This window comes from Aotus nancymaae, unplaced genomic scaffold, assembly GCF_030222135.1.
Source record: "Aotus nancymaae isolate 86718 unplaced genomic scaffold, 86718_ANA_hifiasm-v0.15.2.pri h1tg000016l, whole genome shotgun sequence".
Lineage (NCBI taxonomy): Eukaryota > Metazoa > Chordata > Mammalia > Primates > Aotidae > Aotus > Aotus nancymaae.
Window position 1 is genome coordinate 23,872,480 of NW_026988428.1, and position 21,433 is coordinate 23,893,912.

At 40.9% G+C, this 21,433-nt stretch overlaps 1 long non-coding RNA gene and 1 pseudogene across 1 annotated transcript in view; one reads left to right on the forward strand and one right to left on the reverse strand.

Moving 5' to 3' along the window:
* Positions 1–21,263, forward strand: part of LOC135275373 (uncharacterized) — a 114,581-nt gene extending 93,318 nt beyond the window's left edge. Inside the window, exons 3-6 of the long non-coding RNA XR_010342964.1 lie at positions 9,264–9,430; positions 9,515–9,810; positions 14,787–15,024; positions 21,053–21,263. This is a non-coding gene — a long non-coding RNA (uncharacterized LOC135275373). The remainder of the gene's footprint in view (positions 1–9,263; positions 9,431–9,514; positions 9,811–14,786; positions 15,025–21,052) is intronic.
* LOC105709884 (RNA-binding protein EWS-like) lies at positions 10,309–12,248 on the reverse strand (annotated as a pseudogene).
* Positions 21,264–21,433: the final 170 nt, after the last annotated feature.

The window sequence follows — 21,433 nt, forward strand, 5'->3', positions numbered from 1 at the left end:
TTGGAGAAAAGTTCTGAGCTGGAATACATATATTTGTTTTCAGCAGCCATATTAAAAATATTTTAACATGACAATAAAAGCAATTACTCAGGGAGAATGTCCCCCTTCCTGGACTTGGCCATAATAAGAATAGAAACAATTCAAGGACGGAATTTCCATAAACACCAGCACTGAAAGGAAAAGAATATGGGAAACAGGCAAAAAGTTCTGACTGAAACCAGGGAAGTGCAGCATTTAGAAAATAAAGGGATCAGGATGTCAAGTGGAGCAGAGAGGCACAATAAGAAAATATAGAAAAGCCTGGGCAGTTAGAAGAGTCCTCATGGCCTTATGAGGAGCAGTCTGTGACACGTTGGGAGCAGCAGCCTCTGTTTTGGGAAGTACAGATGAGAAAAAAGGAAGATGCAGAAAGCAGAAAGCCACACAGAAATCTTGGAGTATTTGAAATCAAAGTTAAAAACAGAAAGGGCTTTTGTTTTACTTTCTGGTAGGAGGTGTGAGTGGAGATCTTGTGAACAAGGAATTAGAAGGTTCTGAGGAAGGTAACTAGCTGTTTCAGTCAAGAGTAGTTCACACAGAGCACCACATACTCCATTATGGCTCAGAGTAACGCAGAGCGCCGCACACTCCAGCATGGCACAGAGTAACTGGCAGAGGGTTCCCTGTCTCTGAACCCTCAATAGGTGCACAGAGGTGCTAAGAGAACCAGTGAATCAGAAGTGGGTTTTAGGTAGGGATGAGAGCCCACAGTATGCAAGGAATTTGTGGTGAGTGCCTCTGACTTATGTGAATACCAGGACACACTCCCCAAAGCATCAGGCAGGACAAGCTACAACCCAGCCAACACCAATGCCCAGGGGTAAGATCCACTTAGCCCACTGCATTCAAAGCCAGAAATGGGCCCAGGGAGATTCAGACCAGGAGCCCCCTGCTTCAGTGCTAGGAGGTCTATTAGCATCTCTTGTACTTTGATTGTCTCGAGAAAGAGGATAAAAGAGAACTCCTTTTAAGAAAAAGGAGAAATCGCCCAGATAAAGAATACAACATTAACTTAAATAATCATTTATCCAAATGATAAATCTGAAACAACCTCAAAGACATGTTTTAAAGTTCAAAAAGACTGCATACTTCAAAAGCATAAACTTAAGATTTGGGTTTTTTTTAGTTTTGGGGTTTTATGGTGTTATCTTTCCCACTACGAGGAAATGGAGACTAAAGTGCAAGATGAGATCAATTTTTTTTAAAAGCATCCTAGTTTTTGCACTAATGAAGTATAATATATAAATTTTCACCCTTCTGTACTCACAAACAAAATATAGCTAATATAGCAAGAATAATGGTAGAATTCGTATCGGAGATAATGATGGTGAAAAGTTGCCCATATTTATAATTCACATGAGGAACTAACCAAGGGAAGTAGATGCTGGGGATGAGAGACAGAGGACATCATCCTAGAGGGCAGAATCCTCAGAATGGCAGAATGTTTTCTATGAAGATGGAAGAATAATGAAATTACATTTTGTAGAGAAGGTAGAAGGCTGACACCATCTTTTGACTTTATGGTCCCTGAATTTGAGGAGATCTGATGGAAATGACATATATTCATGAGGAAGTCATGTTTTAGTTCTCATAAAGAAGTAGGAAGAGCATTCTGTAAACAAAGTGAGAATATGGAGACGCTGGTTTATCGTGGAATGAAGTTTGGTTAGGGGACCAGTGAATTTGGGGTCTTCCATCAGATGGAAGGCATAGCTTATGATGCCAAGCAAGAGATTGCCATAGAAATGAATATGCCTGGCCCAGAAAGGATGAGCTAACTTTGATGTTTCAAAAAGGATGCCAGTGTGACTTCAGTACAAATACTAGTGGAGGTCCCGGCTACAGTTGGAGACCTTAAGAAGCCAGCAATATTTGACCTAATTCAAAATCACTAATGTCAGAGCAAGCCAGTTCCTTTCAGGGATGGAGCCTGCTCTTTGGTTTGCAGGTTGATTTTGGTAAAGACCCCAGTTAGGCATTGCTAAGTACTCTAAACAGAAATTGCAGGCCAGGGAGCTATCTCTGCTATCCTGAACAGTGAGCCCAAGCTATGTTCAGCTTTTACCACCTGGCAATTTAAATCTCCATCACTGACCCAAGTGCAGACATTTTCTAAATCACCAACCCTTTCACCTTAAGACCCAGTTTTATAAGATTTGATCTACTATTGACAGGCAAATATGATCAGAGATGGGAAATCAAGTATTTTTTAAATACTTGATTTAAATACTTGATGGGAAGGACATCAAAGCATTAAATATCAAATTCTGGAGAAATTCTGTAGATCAGCCAGAGCTACTTCTAGAGAGAAAGAGAGCCAAACCATGTGGAGAGAGAAGAACAAAACAAAAACAAACTGGCAGAAACATGAAGCGGTTTGCATTCCTTTAACCCCAAGAGTGGGAGCAGCCAAGAACACAGTTTTACCAAGTAGAGGCAAACGTCTTAGTCAAACTCAGTAGAGGCAAACGTCTTAGTCAAACTCAGTAGAGGCAAACGTCTTAGTCAAACTCAGTAGAGGCAAACATCTTAGTCAAACTCAGTAGAGGCAAACGTCTTAGTCAAACTCAGTAGAGGCAAACATCTTAGTCAAACTCAGTTGTACATATTCTACTCCTGGCTACCCCCACCTGATCATAATGACATTATGCTAGAAAAAAATGCAAATTAAAAATGAGACGATAGTAAGAGGCAGAATTACTCTTGATCTTGCTAGCTGGAACTTGGAGAAGGCCTATGGCAGGGGTGGATATCTTTAGAGTAGCATTGGAATTACCTGGGAGCTTTAAAACAATGTTGAGTTATGGTTGGGCACGCTGGCTCATGCCTATAATCCCAGCACTTTGGGAGGCTGAGGTGGGCGGATCAGTTGAGGCCAGGAGTTCAAGACCAGTCTGGCCAACACGGTGAAACCATGTCACTACTGAAAATACAAAAATTAGCCAGGTGTGGTAGTGTATTCCTGTAATCCCAACTACTCTTGAAGCTGAGACAGGAGAATCACTTGAACCCAGGAGGTAGAGGTTGCAGTGAAGATCGTACCACTGCACTCCAGCCTGGGCAACAGAGAGAGATTCTATCTCAAAAAAAAAAAAAAGTGCTGAGTTTTATAAACTCTCCAGATGATTCTAATACATATCTAATATTTTTAATTACTGGTTTGGGGGTCTTCTGAGAGAAACTTCTACCAGAGACAAAGAACATTGTCCTACAGGGGAATAAGATGACATAAGTAAAAAAGCTTGTACACCTCGAGTTTCTTTTCCCCAGACTGGTCCTAGTCAAGTAATAAATAATGCTCTTGCCTATGACACTGCTTCATCTGATGTACACAGCAGCGTCCCTGATAAGAAGTGACTGGGAGAACCCTGGAATGGGACACAGTAGAGGCGCAGTCTCTTAACATCTGGGGATGGGAAAGCTTGGCTACTCTCCTGCCCAACCTGCCTCTCCAGAAGAACAGACCGACTGCAAGTGGAAAACGTGACAAGGAGTCCATACCAGTTTGTGGGTAATCAATTTACTTCTGTATGTTGGTTTGAAGATATATTAATAGAATTTGTTCATGATAAAGTAACCAGCATCTTGTTGGAAAGGGGATGTAGAACTGAGGCTAGATGAACACAGTGAAGTTTCAGGGTCTGACAAGGCTGTCAGAAATGATATTACAGTACAGTTGGAAAACAAAGGGAAGGGCAAAGATACAAAGTTTTATTGAGCACGTGTAGCTTTGTCCCAGATGAATAGTGTAAAATGTTCTTTAAGTTCTTAAAATTTTGAAAATGATTGTCTAATCCCATTAGTTCACTTGAGGGTTTTAAGAACCCAGAAAACCCAGGGCCAGGCACAGTGGCTCACGCCTATAATCCCAGCACTTTGGAAAGCCAAGGAGGGTAGATCACAAGGTCAGGAGATCGAGACCATCCTGGCTAACACAGTGAAACCCTGTCCCTACTAAAAATACAAAAAATAATTAGCTGGGCGTACTGGCGGGCACCTGTAATCCTGGCTACTCTGGAGGCTGAGGCAGGAGAATCGCTTGAACCCAGGAAGTGGAGGTTGCAGTGAGCCGAGATCGGGCCACTGAATTCCAGCCTGGGTGACAGAGTGAGATTTTGTCTCAAAAAAAAAAAAAAAAAAAAAAAACACCAGAAAAACCCAGGGGGAAAAAAAAATCTGGTCTCAGAAAAGACAATTACCTGCATAACATAGCCAAAGGTCCACTTGGCCTAATTTAATGCCAGACTCAGGCTTCTCCTGAGTATTTGGCCACATTTCTAAAGCACTTTCATTTTATGACTCGGTTTCTTATTTGTTGGTTTACAGCTTGCTATTTATTCTTACTCTAGTAATGTGACTTGTTATATTATGTCAGATGTGTCCTTCTCTGCATGGGAGAAGAAAATTAACTGTGAAGACTTCCCCTGACACCACATTTAAATCATACAGGGCTAAATTTTCAAATATTCCAGATGAGACAAACTATTAAGCAAATATGGCACACAAGAGGATTTAGGAAATTTACACATGGCTTCCAAGCTACGGCAGTGTAAGCTATTAAAATGAACTTCTGCCTTTTCTGAGATGACAAGTTAATCCCTAAAAAAGCCAGCGTTTGTGCAGTTGACCAGCCTGGAGCCTGGTGGATAGCTGACACTCAGTCATGTTGATTCAATCTAAGTGATACTCTTAGAAGGCTTTGTCTGATGTGGTTTGGCTGTCTCAGGCACAGCTTAAAAGGAATATGCCAGAAAGTATTCAGGAGATTGGTTCTTGAACTGGCTTCAAACTACCAGCCTTACCTCAAATGGCCTTAATTCTGACCTACTAGTTCTACCTTTGTTTATCTTGTTTCTTGCCAGTTTTATCTTCACTTTTGTGAGATCCTCAGTTCTAGACACTACTATCTCATTCCCCAATTGCATTTTACATTTTCCCTGTGACAGGTATTGACACCTTTGTAGTTCTAATACTTGATAATGTACCTTACTTGACTCAGCCTTGGAAAGCTCCATTATCTAAGACTTGGCCTCGCAACTAGTACTCTTAATACTAATATGATCACCTTCACAGTCCTGGGCCAAACAGCTTCCATCAGACATTCTAGACTAAAATCAGCAAATTTTTTAAAGTTCTCAATGTCCCATGTGAACTCTAAAATAAACAACAGGTCAACAGGGACAAGTGACTCTTTAAAATAAAATTGCATTAACACATTTAAGTATTATTTTACCTCTTTCTCTACCTGAACTTGAAATGTTAGAATGCCTCGAGTTTTGCCTTTGGCCATTTCTTTTCTTTACTTGCACTCACTCTTTAAGTGATTTTATTGAACCTTGTGTCTATAAACATATTAATTCACTGTTGATTTTCAAATTTCTAACTACAGCTTAATCTTCTCTGGGCTCCCTCCCAACTCATATAGCCTGCACCCTGACATCCTCACTTGGACATTTGCTAACATCTAAAACATAACATGTTTATGTCTACACTTGAACTCTTGATTCTCCCCTTTCTCTCAGTCTTGCCAATCTTAGTAAATAGCACCACTACCCACCATGAGTGGGTGGATGGATGGAAGGAAGGAAGGAAGAACAGAAGAAGGAAGGAAGGAAGGGAGGGAGGGAGGGAGGAAAGGGAGGGAGTAGGGAAGGAGGGAAGGGAGGAAGGAGGGAGGCAGAAAATTAGGTTGGGAAAACAACTAAGAGAATAACATGATACTGGGGAATATATAAACAGACATGAACATTTTAAAATAGAATTTTGGTAGACCAAACACTTTGAAAAACTGCCTCAGGTGTTGTTTAGGCTTTATTCATTGATCCAGATTTTAAACTATTAATACATTTTAAGAATTGGAAACAGGCATCACAGAGGGTCAAAATTTATAAAACAAATTGGATGATAAGGTCAGCAAATGCCATGTAAAATGTCTCTATGACTTAATGTGCAATCAAGCTCACCAATATCCTCTTGATGTCAAAAAATTATACAGAAAACCATACCAGCTATTTTTGAAACACGATTGTTGAGATTTGAGAATGAGGTCCAGAACAATGGTAAATGTCAAGGAAAGTAGGTTGCAATCATTCGTAAAACATCTAAGCATGTTGAGTGATGTTTGTTTACTCTAAGGCAGGATTTGAAATCAAATGTGATGAGTCAGAGCTCCAACTTTGGATAAAAACGATGTGCTAAGAAAGAAGAGCCAAATAGGAAGAACTTCCAACACCTTTTATCTCTCTCTTCATGTGTATATAATCATCCCTGAGTGCCTATTCTCACCCACAAACTGAGCCTCTTGGATGATCCCCAACATCTGGCTGTGATTAGTACTTCTACTCCTAGTATGACAAGACAACAACAGGGCAGCCTCTAAATCCACTCACGAACCATCCGTCAAGTCCACAAATGTTTATTGGGTACCATCTAGTGTAAGAGTTTATGCTGTACCCTGCAAAACACTTCTTTCACTTCATCCTTTCCTGGAAGTTGAAACTCCGTATTGCTTTTTATTATTATTTGTTACTAACTTTTAACTAAAAATCTACACAGCATGAGCATTATTAAAACATACATTTTTGAAGGAGCGAATCAACGATTTGAGAGCATAGTGAGGAATCTAAACTGGTGCTTCACTCACTTCCTCTAATTCTGGGGATTTTTTTTTCTTCCTTATTTTTTGCTCTGTCATGAAGTCGGAGTGCAAGCTGACTCCAGCAATTTCACCAGATACCACAGACTAATGGCTGTGGGACCGCTGCCAGTTGCCCTGTAGACATGTGCTTCCCTTTGGCTTATCTTTACTCATTATTCTTGTCTTAATATCGTTGTGCAAAGAGTCTGAAGATTACAAAATAACAAGGTTTTTCCAATATGTTGCTGTGTTTAAACATGTGATAAATTAACAAGGGGATAGTGCAATGAAAGCATTTGCATTTAATTTCCATTCAAGGCACAGAGTTAACACAGTACTAGAGAGAGAAAGTGATTTCGTTTATTCTCAAGAGTTTGGGTGAGCACAAAACCAAATAAAGCTGAACCACAACATGGCAGGTTTATTAAATCTGTACAACCCAACAAGGTAGCACCCTAAACAGTGAACCAAGCTGCCTTTTTCCTCCTTTCAAACTGTCAGAGCATAGATGCAAGACTTCCATAAATCTGGCAAAATATCACACTGAGGAAGCATTTTCTACCCCAGTATCAAATTTTCAGATACAGCTGGGTGCAGTGGTTCACGCCTATAATCCTAGCACTTTGGGAGACCAAGGTTGGTGGACTGCCTGAGCTCAGGAGTTCAAGACCAGCCTGGGAAACATGGTGAAACCTCATCTTTACTAAAATACAGAAAATTACCTGGGTGTGGTGGTGTGCACCTGTAATCCCAGCTACTCAGGAGGCTGAGGCAGGAGAATCACTTGAACCCAGAGGTGGAGGTTGCACTGAGCCGAGAATGCACCACTGCACACCAACCTGGGTGATGGAGCAAGACTCCATTTCAAAAAAAGAAAAAAAAATTCAGGTACAAATACAAACACATGCAATTTTATTTAATAAAAATCTTAATTACAGAAAAGCTAATGCAAGTTACACAAGGAAAGGAGATGAGAAATGTTAGTCTGATACCAGTTTTTTCGGTCAGTTATCTTGTCCAACTCATGTATTATATACAGGGCTTTATTTGTCATTTGTAAAAATATTATAATAAAACCATCTTCCTATTTACCTCATGGTGAAAATAAGTTTTCTGAAGTGACATTTATTAGGCATATTTCATTTTTCAAAGAGCTTTTAAAAAATATAATCAAGAAGTTTTTCAACAATTCATTTGGAAAATCAGGATTTCTGTAGACATTCACTGCAAAATAGTTTGTATAGGATTTGTTGGATGGATATCACTGTTTTGATAGAACTAGGCACAGGTCCAAGAACAGAGATTTAAATCTTAAATATGAAACAGTCCTTTGTTTTGCTTTTCTCATTCTTTGCAAAGCTCATTTTGAGCTTTAAAAATATTTACTCAAGGGATATTATCCTCAGGAACTATAACCAAGAAGTTGCCAACTTGATATTATTTGAGGGGATGCCAAAAAGACCTTTGCAGAAACCATCTCCCTATTGCCTCACTGATGCCTGAGATTTCAGCAGCTGTAATTCACTCAGTTGTGCGGATGCTTGACATTTCCCTATAATAACCTTTTGACGTGAGGAGGAGAAGGAGATAGCAGTGCTCAAACAACCACAGCATCGCCTCACCACACTGTCATTCTGCCTAACTTTCTCTGTGTTATTCACAAAGATATTCTAATGTTTTTCAAACAGTTTTTGAAAGCTAGCTCCAACACTGTTGTGGCATGTGCTCCCAAACTTCCTGAGAGGAGGAGAGGGAAAGGCAGCAATGCCACCCTCTGTGCTACCCTACACACTAGATATCCTGGGAACTCAGAGAGTGGAAAATCACAGTGCCATTTAGTGACCACTCCATTTGCTTCTAAATGCTGTGAATCATCTCTTGCAAAGTCACTTTGGAATTTAACCAGACATTTCCTGTTTTTTGGGGGTTTTTTTGTTTGTTTTTTTTTAATAGGACATTTACCTTTCTTACACACTTTCTCATTCTCCAGGTTTTCAGTGATGGCTTGGAATTTCAGAGTTCTAAAATGAACCTAAAAAGTTACTTCAGCATCCTTAGAAATAAATCGTTGAGGCATGAACATCTGAGTTCATCCAAAATAGGTTTTCTCTTTATATCTGAACTATATTAAACTGTAGTTTATCCTATATGTTGCTTAATAAATGCTTTCCTGTTTTAAGACTATCATTTATGTTAAAGAAGATGAAAACAAAACAGGAGTTAATCAGCTCCCCCTTCTTTTGTCGATTGTTAAAATCTATTAATACAACCAGCTTTCCCTAAATTGAGGAAGGAAACTGGGGTCTTCATAAATCTCAACAGGATGAATTGACCAATTCAACTTTGTGTACATATAAATTTGGTTTTTAAATGCTAGCCGATAAGGAAATAAAAAAGATTTTAGTGGCCCAATTTTACATCATTCTGAACACACAAAACCTATTCTTTAAAAATAAATACTTTATTTTAAATCCATAATATTTTTTGAGTTTGGATTAATTTTGTTCTTGCACTGATCACTAGCTTTTTGGTACATGCAAATAATAGGGAGATGTCTAAAACTATCTTGATGTCTGTCAATTCCCAGGTGTTATCAAAAGGTCTCATCAAATTATTTTATGTAAAAGAGCACCCAAATGTTATTTCTTGTTGTTCCTCTTCTTTTCCTTAAGAAAAAGAAGGATGAAAACTCAAAATGATGAAGTTGAATAATGAAGTCAATGAGTGTTAAGAAGAGATTCATGTATTCCTGGAGCAAGTGCAAATCCAATAGCATGTTTTCCTTATGACACAACAATTACCCACAAATTACTACACCATTTCTTTTTTGTTCAGCAGAAATGAAAAACTAGAGTGTCGGTGGTGATCACACCTTCCCTTCACCCAAGGGGACTTTTCATTTATCGCGGACTCCCCAGCATGTTCACTGTTCTCTGCAGCATGAAAATCTGATAAAGCTCACAAGGAGAGGGAAAACTTAACTTCGATATTTTCCTGCTGAGCCTGAGAGTGCTTTGCAGACCCTAGCAAGATGAAAATCTTAGCTTCAGCATCAGAAAGAGGCCACCTCACTTTATCCTACATTCCTATCTCTGTCAGGAAAGTAGCTCTAGAGGAGGAACTAAGAAATCGAGGTAGGTGCTTCCTTCATGCTTAAAGAGATTAAATCTCTGGAGATAAGTTCATTTGCTTCCTACCTCAGCTTTTTATAACTAATATGCCTTCCTTAGAGCTGGTTTTCCTTTAATCCCCTTAAGGTGCTAATCTTGAGAAATTGGATTCACTGACACCTTACCAATAAATGGACAATCGTTAGAATATTATTAACTATTGCATATGGAATAAATCCATTTCTGAACAATTGCCGTTTAGCTGGAGTTTTGGAGGAAGGCTCATCTTGTATATCTACTCCTCGGCCTGGGAGACAGCGAAATAGGGAGGCAATAGAGCCTTTTTTTTTTTTTTTTTAACCATTTAACTTGTTTTAATCTTTCTTCACAAATGGTGAAAAATACTAAAGTACAGACAATGAATAATCATAATGTTGTGGCCAACATTATAAATATGGAATTATAAATGCTGGTTTGAAAAATAAATCTGGTAGTCAATGCAGCTCTGCGGGGTCTCTGCATCTAGTAGGGCCGATCTCTGCACGTCTGATCGTGCTCGCCTTTATCCATTTTTCCAGATCCTCCATGTCATCTTCTTCTTCCTCCCATCTGTTCCATCAAAGGTCCAAGGGCCCCCTCAGGGCCACCTCATCTTCCTCCACCAAAGCCACCTTGGTCCATGCCCTGGCCATGATGGAAGCCACCTCTGTCTCCACCACGGCTACCTCTGAACATTCCACTGGGACCACCATGAGCCATAAGGCCACCTCTTCCTCCCCACATGTCACCAGGGCCACCTCTGCCATGATCACCACCCGGGGGTGGGAGGAAGCCTTCAGGCTTTGGGACCTCTCACTGGTTGCACTCTTCTCCAGGCGAAGTTCTGGTTTCCACAACCCGTATTGGGACACTGCTAGTCTCCAGCTCAGTGCTGGATGTTTCCTCCTCTGGAGGGTTCTCTCAGGAACCCGGGGTCCTCTTGGAGGGAAGCCTCCTCTATCTCCCCCACTGCCTCCCATGTGACCCATGGATCCCCCAGGACCTCCATGGAGTGGTGGTAGCATCTTTCTGCCCTCACGGAGTGGCATACCACCCCACATACTGTTCATTGGAGGCTTCTTCTGAGCAAGAGATACTTTAAGTTTACTCCCTTGAAAATCTTTCCCGTCAAACCACTCCATGGTAGCCTTCACAGGACACTGTGGGTCTTCATAGGACACTGTGCCATCGCCTTTGGGCTCTCCTGTTTCCTTGTCCAGTTAGATGTGGATCATGCGTTGCCCAGTTCTCTTGTTCATCTTAACAACCCCATACTGCTTAAGAAGTCTGCCAGATCATCTAAAGTCACACTGTCATTTAATCCTTGTCCATAAATTGTACTGTTGTCAGAGTCTTCATCTGGATCTACAGGTGGACCTAAAAAAGGATGTGGTCCTTCGACCATGGGTCCACCAGGCTTATTGAAGCCACCTCTCTCTCTCCAGCGCTGCCCATTCCACCGTGTCCTACTCCCCACTCACCTCTGCTCCTGTCTTCCTGATCAAATACCCTCTCTTCCCCAGCCCCAGTTATCAGGGCCACTCATGCTCCAGTTCCCTCCTGGTCTGGAAAATCCTCCAGACTCCTGCCCATAAACACCCATGCTACTGGGGTGGTCCTGTCGGAATGAACTCTGCTGCCCGTAGCTGCTGCTCTGTTGGCTATATTGACTTGGAGCCTGGCTGTAGGATCCAGTTTGGGGTGAGTAACTAAAGGGAGGCTGCTGCCCATAGCTGCTTTGTTGACCATAGCTACTCTGCTGTCCATAGCTCCTCGGCTGCCCGTAGGTATTCTGCTGAGAGTAACTGCTCTGATCATAATTAGTCAGCTGTGTAGAGGAATAGCATAGGAGGGCAGGACAGAGGTGCAGTGACTAGCTGCATGGGGTAGCTCCCACGTACCTGGTGGTAATGGTAGTTACTCTGTCCATATCCTAGGCTGGGCTGGTTATAATCTCCTGTGCTAGATTGAAGTTGACTAGTCTCAGTGGGCTTGTTACCACCCTGCAGTCTTGTAGGTGCAGTGGCTGCTGGCTGCTGCCCATAGGCTGGGTAAGCAGGCTGAGTGCCATATGCAGGCTGAGCTGTGTAGGAGGCCTGGGTGGTGGTGACTATAGCAGTGGTGGTATCATAAGCACCAGTGCCATACCCATGGACAGGCGGGCTGTATGCCTGGGGGGCAGTTGGAGTAGTGTAACCAGTAGGAGGCAGTCCATAAGAAGTTGCATACGCAGTCTGCCCACAGGTTGTGGTGGTCTGAGCCTGGGGTTAGCTGACATCAGTGGGCTGTCCATAGGTTCCATAGCTTTGTCGCCCATATGCCTGGGTGGTCTATGCACATCGTTGAGTAGGCTGGGCAGTGTAAGCACTGTAGCCCTGCTGCGCTGCAGCTTGGCCATAGGTACGGTAATCCGTGGATGCCATTTTCTCTCTTTCCTCCTTGTTCTCTCAACATTCATCTCCCTCTCGTGTTCCCTCTCATTTTTGAGATGGAGTCTCATTCTGTCACCCAGGCTGGAGTGCAGTGGCATGATCTCGGCTCAATGCCAGCTCCGCCTCCCAGGTTCAAGTAATTCTCCTGCCTCAGCTTCCCAAGTAGCTGGGATTATAGGCACTCACCACCATGCCTGGCTAATTTTTGTATTTTTATTAGAGACAGGGTTTCGCCAATTTGGCCAAGCTGGTCTCGAACTCCTGACCTCAGGAGATCCACGCACTTTGGCCTCCCGAAGTGCTGGGATTACAGGTGTGAGCCACCATGCCTGGTCAATAGAGCACTCTTAAATGTCTCTCAGATGACTGTTGCCTTGCCAGTTGTGCTATCATCTTAGCTGTTTAGCTGTAAGTGAATTCACCTCTCTGAGACTTAGTTTTTCATCTGCAAAGTGGGTTATACTGCAAATCTCATAGGTTGTTGCGAGAAATTAAATAACACATGAAGAGCTCCTGCCACATAATATGCATTTGATCATTAGAACAAAACACTTATAAAACCTTTATCATTCTTCTGCTGGAAACATTTACCACTTGGTTGCAGCTACCCTGCCTCCAGCTCCATATCTATGCCAACTTTTTTCTCTTTTTTTTGAGGCAGGGTCTCCACTGTCACCCAGGCTGGAGTGTAATGGTAAGATCATGACTCACTACAGCCTTGACTTCTCAGGCTCAGGTGAGTCTCCTGCCTCAGCCTCCCAAGTAGCTAGGACCACACATACACATCGCCATGCCTGGCTAACTTCATGTTTCTTTCTTTCTTTTTTTTTTTTTTTCTGTAGAGATAGGATTTTGCCGTGTTGCCCAGGGTCTATGCCAACTTAATGGTTTACTGTGAGAGAGAATTCATTAGGACTGACAAGGGTCTCAAAATGAGAGGAGATCTAAGCCCCCAGAATACTTTGTAGTCAAATAAGTCATCCTGAGCTGGAACAGGCTTGGGAATTTGAGAAGTGGTAGCAACTGAAAGAGACCATAATAAATAGGCTACTGTCTGATTTCCGATTTCGCGAGGCACAAAAATCTGTTGAACCCAGGAGGCGGAGTTTGCAGTGAGCTGAGATCGTGTCACTGTACTCTAGGCTGGGTGACAGAGCAAGACTCCATCTTAAAAAAAAAAGCAAATAAGGTTCCTGAAATAGCCTCCAAGATGCTTATCACTGGGTACCAAAAAGCCTGTGGAGGTGCTTATATTAAATTCTTCTGGAAAAGGAAGGACTGTAAAAAAAACTGTCAGAACAGGACCCCCATTTTTGGGAACTTGGGAAAAGAATTACAATGAAAAGGGAGACTTGAGTGAAGACAGTAGGTACAAGTGTGAGGCCAGAACCAGGGAGGGGCACCCAATGGCTCTCAGTGCACACTGGGACCCACAAGGAGGCAAGCCTGCAGGACTGTAGTGAGCTCACAAGGGCCATCTCAGGGAAGGGCATGGTAGGTGTGATGGTTAATGTTATATCAACTTGGTGGGGCCATGGTGCTTAGAAACTTGGTCAAACATTATTCTGAACGTTTCTGTGGTGGTTCAGATGACACTGACACTTGGATCAGTGGACTCTGAGTAAAACAGAGTCCTCTTCATCATGTGGTTGGGCCTTACCTAATCAGTTGAAGGCCTGAATAGAATGATAGCAATAACACACTCTCAGACACCTCACAGATGTCTGTCTGTTTCCCAGTTGTGCTGCTGCATTAGCTGTTGACCCCACCTCCCTGAAGCAAGAGGAAATTTTTCCAGCAGACTGCCTTGGGTCTTGAACTTCAAGATCAGCATTTCCCTGGGCCTGTCCCCAGGCTCCTCCTGCCTGCTGGCAGACTGGAACTGCAGATTTTGGACTTGCCAACCTCCATAACTGAATGAGCCGCTTTTGCAAAATAAATTTCTCTCTCTCTCTCTCTCGCTCTCTCTCTCTCTCTCCATATATATATATATATATATATATATATATATATATATATATATACACACATATCCCATTGATTCTGTTTTTTTCTGGAGAACACTGACCAAACAGTGGAGAAAAGGCCCTGCCGAGTGTAAGACTAGTTTTGTTGCTACCATCATCATTGTTAGTATCCATGACTCCTGCTAGACTCAAGAAGCCTGGGTAAGCATCAGTGGTAGTTGTGAAGCAAACATCTGTATATTTCACTTTGTCCTATTTATTTCCATTAATTTATTCATTTACTATTCTTCCACAAGGACTCAGAAGTAATTTACCAAAAAAAAAAGGTACACAAACAATAAGGCCATTAAAATAAGAAAGAATATCTAATATGGGAAGGAAGAAGGAAATATGTCTACAGGATATTTAGGAAAAATCTGTTCTACCATTAGTAGCTCTGAGCTTCTGTTAGCAAAGGCGAGAAAGAGAATTATAATAGCTTTCATAGTATTCAGATAATGAAGATGTCTCTACAGAGCACATGGCTAGCGCTCACCATTTCTGATCTCCTCTCCTTCCCGAGTGCATGGAAAACTACATTTCTCAGCCCCCTTACAATTCCACAGGGGTATGAGACTAGTTTTGGCCAGTGAATTGTGAGGAGAAGCAACACGTGTTCCTTCCAGACTGAGGCCACACAAGCCCCACACCACCTCCGTGAGGTAGACATGTTGATTCAGTGGCGCCACCCCATCCAGATAGTTTGGATCACAAAGGAAATAGTGGCTGTGGAGAGTTACCTGACCCACAGAGGACTTTGTGTGAGAGATTAACTTTGGGTGCTTAGTCAATGGGATTTCAGAGTTGCCTATGACCAAGCAAGAGCTGAGCTTGCTCTAAATAAAATACCAAGTGTGATGCCTAACATAGGAGCCACTCTATTACTTGTTTCCTTAATCAGAAAAACGTATACCTTCTAAAGTACAGACTTTATTTCTGGAGGTAAATTCTTGAGAAAAATTGATTTTGTAAGTCTTTAAGGAAAGAATGACAATCTAGTAAAAAAAAAAAAAGTCTTCAAAAGGGCATTACACAAATGGTAGGGATGGTTTCTTTCATATCAACTTTTAATTTAATAAAACCTAGGCATATTGTTATACCGTAAGTCCTCCAGAGGGTCTAGGATCATGTGGTCCAGGTGGTTCCTGGCCCTCCAGGAGGACGCAATGACTGAGCTGAATAGAGGTCACCAATTTGTGGCCTGTGGCCCAAATCTGGACTGCGGCACTATTTTTCTTAGCCTACTGTGTTTTCATATTTCTTGACTAGTTGATAATATTGACTAACCAAGGGCATTCACATAAAATTGTGATGATTTCTGGCCTCTATTTTTAAAAAATCAGTCTTAGCAACACTGGGTTCACATTTCCAAGTGGCAAAAAGTCAGCTTGATCTGGATAGCTGCAGCCCCTTCAACCGCAGCTTCTTGCACAAGTCCACAAAGTCCCGCCCCACTGTCCCCACCAAGGTACTCCACTTGTTTTTACTACCCAACTTGTTCTTTGGGGCATTTAAAATTATGATTCTAGGCTTCAAGGATCCAGAACACTAGAACCACTATAGAACCTCAAAGGCATTTGTTTTCAAAGTTTAAGAAACTTGGCCCCAGACCATACCTCTTACCTTAAACCAAATCATCAGTATTTTCACATGTTTCTACATACTGAGGTTGATAGCCCAAGCTTTCCAGCAGGAAACGGAAGGCTTACTGAAGGTGGGATGATTTGAGGAAGGTTTAATGTGTGAAGACAGGGTTGGGGGAACCACAGGGGTTAGGGCAGCATGCTGGGCCTGCAGGGGCAATGGAGGGAGTGGCCACAGACAGAGAGTCATGTTGTTATATGGAGAGGACACCTGTGAGACCTGACAGGAACTGTGACCTGCAGCCAGAGGAAGAGGAGGAAGCAGGGGAAAGAATACTTCAACCTCACTTTTCCCTGTGTCTGCATCACTTGCTGCTGCCTCCCATTGGGTGACCCCAAGTGAAATCCAGAAGGCGAGTGAGTCCATTAATTTTGTTCATAGAGATGCCTCCTAGAGTATAGAGTGGCAGGAAGGGAGAGGACCAGGAGGAGCAAACAGAAGATAGCACAACTTTCAGGTAGAAATCTGGGGAAGAAATCATTCTACTGTTGCTAAACAGTATTTAAATGAGAGAGACTGCACACAATAATGCAGAGAACTAGCTGACTCGCCGTATTGGTTTGCTAGGGCTACCATAACAAAGTGCTACACACTGGGTGTTTTAAGCAAGAGAAATTCATTGACTCACAGTTCTGGAGGATAGAAGTCTAAGATCAAGGTGTTGGTAGGGTTGGTTCCTTCTGAGGACTGTGAGTGAGAATCTGTTCCATGTCTTTCTTCCAGCTTCTGGTAGTTTGTGGCCACCTTCAGTGTTCCTTGGCTTGTAGTTAAATCACCCCAAACTTCAGGTGGCATTCTCCCTATGAACGTATCTGTCTCTGTGTCCAAATTTCCCCTTTTTGTAAGAACACCAATCATATTACATTAGAGCCCACCTTAATGACCTCACTTTAATTTGATAATCTACAAAGACCCAATTTCCAAATAGATCACATTCACAAGTACTGGAGGTCAGGACTTGGACATCTTTCAGGGAATCACAATTTAACCCACAATAGTAACTTAATAATTCTAGACTAGTGGTTCTCAGCTGATGGTACATTATCAACTGTGGAAAGAGAAGTTTACTAGATAGAATAAAAATTTTTCATAAAATTTATTTTAATTTTTGTTTTTTCCTATTTCCTCCTTAATAGTAAAATATATCCCCAATAATATAGCACTGAAACTTACTGTTTTTGTGTTTTCCAAGTTATCATAGCGTTTAAATGTATACTCAAAAGTATTATTTCAATTTTAAAAACCCTAATAGAATTGTTATTTTGGTTTGTTTGTGCATTAAAGTTTAGCAGAAACTCTCAATAAGATAACTGCAATTGTATAAATTGCAATTTTATAAATTATATCTTTATAATGTATATCCTTCTAATTATAACCTTATAATTTATATCCTTTTAATTTTATATTCTTTATAAGGCATAAATTAATATCTCCAACAGTAGAATGCATCTAAACATATAAAGCTCCTCCTAGAAAAACAAAGAGATTTGCTATCTGTCATGGTGGGCTCCAGGTTCTCTGATAGAATCAATGATGAGCTTCAATATTTGAAAAGTAATTTCTAAGGGCATTGTGTTAAGCATTGTCCACTTGGTCCATAAGTACAACTGAGGTTTCAGGACATGAGAAGCTGCATTACTTCCCTCCTTCTTTTTTCCTTTCTTTAAAGAAGCTAGAAACATTTGGGGACTATGCAAATACTGAACACCATGGGGATTTTGTTGTAATTGTTTTTTAATTACTTTTGAGAGATTTCACACGATTTATGCATAAATAGCTCTGGATGTTTTCTAAAGGCTTAGTTCCAACATTATGGTTGTTCATTCATCATCACATAGATAGCTCTGGTACTATCAGGTCCCAGCTAGGATCAGTTTTAGAGAAGATCTGTGGCCTCATTCCATATAGTAAGACATTGGATATAAAGGTCAAATTAAGCAGACATGAGAATCTAGGTGAGTCCTGGACTAGGAAGGAAGGAATTTCTAAGCAGTTGTTGAGGCAGAAGGAAGCAAGCAGAAATCCAGTGACCAAACCAAGGCTCAAGAGATGAACTTGGGGTCAGAAATGAGATAGAAATTCAAGTGTAAGGGTGTAAGATCAGGGTTGAGCTGGTATGAAGGAAACATTAAGTTGAGTCACCTGCTGATAAAATTCAGGCCATTGAATCATTCTTAGCTTAGCATTGGCTGTAGCTACCTAAGCCTAGAGGAAAGACCAGAGTGCCGGTGACACAACAGGCCCTGACTGCACTAAACTTTCATTCATTAATGATTGATCCCACAATCTCACAGGAACATCCACCTAAAGATTCAGTTTGAGTTCTGATTGTCACCAAGGCAAAAGAGAACTTCTTTTTAGGCTCAGAAAAATATACGTATAATATTTGTTCATAAATTTGACAGATGTATTGAGTGCCTACTCGTGAGCTTGGCACTCTGCTGTGGATAGATTGATGAGCAAGTCAGAAAGCACTTGTGCTCTTGAGAGAACAGGAAGAGACAGGGCCAGAGGGAAAAGCAAAGGACAGACCACTCAGGCCGGGTTAAGGGGGTTGAGTTTTCTTCTAACTACAGAGGTTTTCTGATGGGGCAATGATTTGTTCTGAGTTGGTTCATTTCAATAAAAAAAATTCGATCGTAGAATGGCAAAAGTAATACCAGTGGGCCATTGTGGAGGCTACTGTAGTGATCCCAGTGAGGGGTACCGGTGCCTCAGACTAGTCTGGGTGCAGCGAAATAGTGAAAAGTAATTTGAAAGTCAAACCAACAGGACTTGCCACAGGATGGATGGATGAAAGTACAATAAAAAATGAACCCAAATTTTGGGGTTAATCAATTGCATGACTAATGATACCACCGTCCTAAACGGAGAAAATAGTGAAGAAACAGTTCTGGTAGAAATAAGGATGAGTTTTACTTGGAACTTAACAGAACTGAGATATTAGACATCTAAATGGAGCTTGTATATAGGCCTGGAGCTGGAGAGAGGTTAAGGCTAAAGAGAACCTAAAAGTATTCCCCAATTTTCTTCCTAGTTCTGTCTTTGACCTTGAAATATCATTTAAATTTCTCTGATTTAATGTATCTAAAAATATATTCCTAAAAAAATCTGGTCTCTTTTCATAGAGACCAGGTTTTGCTATGTTACTCAGGCTGGACTTGAACTATGGGGTGTAAGCTTTCCTCTGCTTCAGCCTCCTGAGTAGCTGGGACTACAGGCATGCACCACCACACCCAGCTAGATATTTTTAAAACATGTAAAATATAACTTGTTACATATTTACCAGTGCTTTAAAATACTTTCTGAAATTTCTTCCCCCAAGATTTCTAAAAACATGGCATGGGAAATCTTTGTTTTTGTAAAAATAAACAATTAAACAAATGGTACAATGAAAATGACAGCATAAATATTTCATCTTTATCAAATTCCAGTTTTAAAAAACAAGAAAGTTTGAAAAATAAGTATATTACCTAATGAAAATACATATTTCCTATTATAAAATAATTGAAATGTATTACACATAATAATTTTTGCTTGACTTGAAGGCATATTTTCACTTTAAGACAAAAATAGTTACAGCCCAAATTAGACAATTATGGGTAGATAGCAGAAAATAAACATTTGGAAACAAGTTGGCATATGCCTATGTCCCAAATTTATATAAGCTCTGAATATTTCATACCTCCTTAAGAAAAATTCAGAGTCCATGTTGAATTATTCTTTCTGCACAAAGGTACCTCTATGTTTAAGCCCAGATCTGACAAAATATGTATGTCCCATGTGCAGTAATGAATATTCATAGAAATCCTGCCAGGAAGGCTATAAGGGAAATTACATCATTCTTTTTTCTTCTTTTTTTCTCATGAGATATTCCTCTAATTGACCACATAGAGATAAGAGTGGCTTGGCTGAGACAAGTTACCCAGTGGGCCAAGGTTGATTTAACTGCTCTGGCTGAGAGGCAGCTGCTCTGTTTTTCCATCCTGCCTATTCATTAATACCTTGTAGAAAATGAGCACCCCTCTCCCACAAAAAAGAAAATGAGTCCAGTGCACTAGACAATTGAGACCGGCCTTCACAACCCACATGTATGAAGTTAAATACCACTATAGGTTTGTATTTAATGAAATATAGTACTCCAGAAAACTAAAAAGCCCCCTTGTGCTGGTTAAAAAAAGTTCACATGGTGGCTCACCCCTGTAATCCCAGCACTTTGGGAGGCCCAGGCAGGCAGATCACAAAGTCAGGAGATCAAAACCATCCTGGCCAACATGGTGAAACACCATCTCTACCAAAAATACAAAAAAAATTAGCTGGGCGTAGTGACGTGTGCCTGTAATTCCAGCTACTTGAGAGGCTGAGGCAGGAGAATCACTTGAACCAGGGAGCTGTAGGTTGCAGTGAGCCAACATCGCACCATGGCACTCCAGCCTGGCAACAGAGCGAGACTCGATTTCAAAAAAAAAAGTTCTTCTTCAGTATTTCAGTAAATAAATAAAAAGTGTTAGCTCTAGGAAATGCCCACACTGAATTACATAGCAGCCATGTAGCCATCATAGATAGCTTGAATGACTTAACACATTTGACATCAAGGGAATTCTCTATCACCTTCATCTATCATAAGATGAAGTCACTTTGTCTCACATTATGATTAGACGTTTATTATTCTCTCTTTTCCTGTGACTAAGAAGACATTTTTTTTCTTCTCGGTAAAGAAAACAGAGAATCTTTGGAATAATGTGTTCATACTTACTTTTCTCTTGCTGTAAAATGTATTACATGTTTTTTTATATGTTAATTTGGAAAAACAAATAATTTCTGGTGGAAATGTACTTCTATGCCTAAGAACAACATTCAGAGAATTAGACACTACTTCAATAGTGTCTAACTTACTTAAAGAATCAACTTGTAATAACAAGAAATTTCCCAAAACTCAAAGCCCTATTTAATATTACTATGTATTTTCTAAATATTGAATGATCATTGTACTAGTATTGTATGCAATAATATATAATGAGATTAGAGAGATTTCCCCATTGCAGTAGTCAGGATGAATCATCTGGCCATTGATAAGATTGGCCACCTCCCTGAGCCTTGGAGTAGCCCAGGCCTGAATAATGCACATAGCTTTTCTGTTTGCAGGGCTTTTGTAAAGTTGCACTGTTATCTCTGTGGCCCCAGGGACCAAAACGATGAAGAAAATGAAACGGGGATTAGCACTGACGTCTACTTCCACTCCACCTTCTTTAACCACTTCATCCACATCTCCCTTCCCTTCTCACATTAAGTCTCACCTGGAATCATCTTATTTACACCAACAAATTTACCTACCACCTGCTTGTTGATTGCCAAATACACACCTTCAGATATTTTTCCTATGCTCCAAGCTCATCGATCTGACAATCTACTGCTCAACTCAACCTGGATCCCCACAGACAACCCAAACGCCACCTTAACAAAGCAAAAGTCATTGTCTCTCCCTCTCCAAACTCTTCTGCTCCTATGTTCTCTCTGACAGTGCAG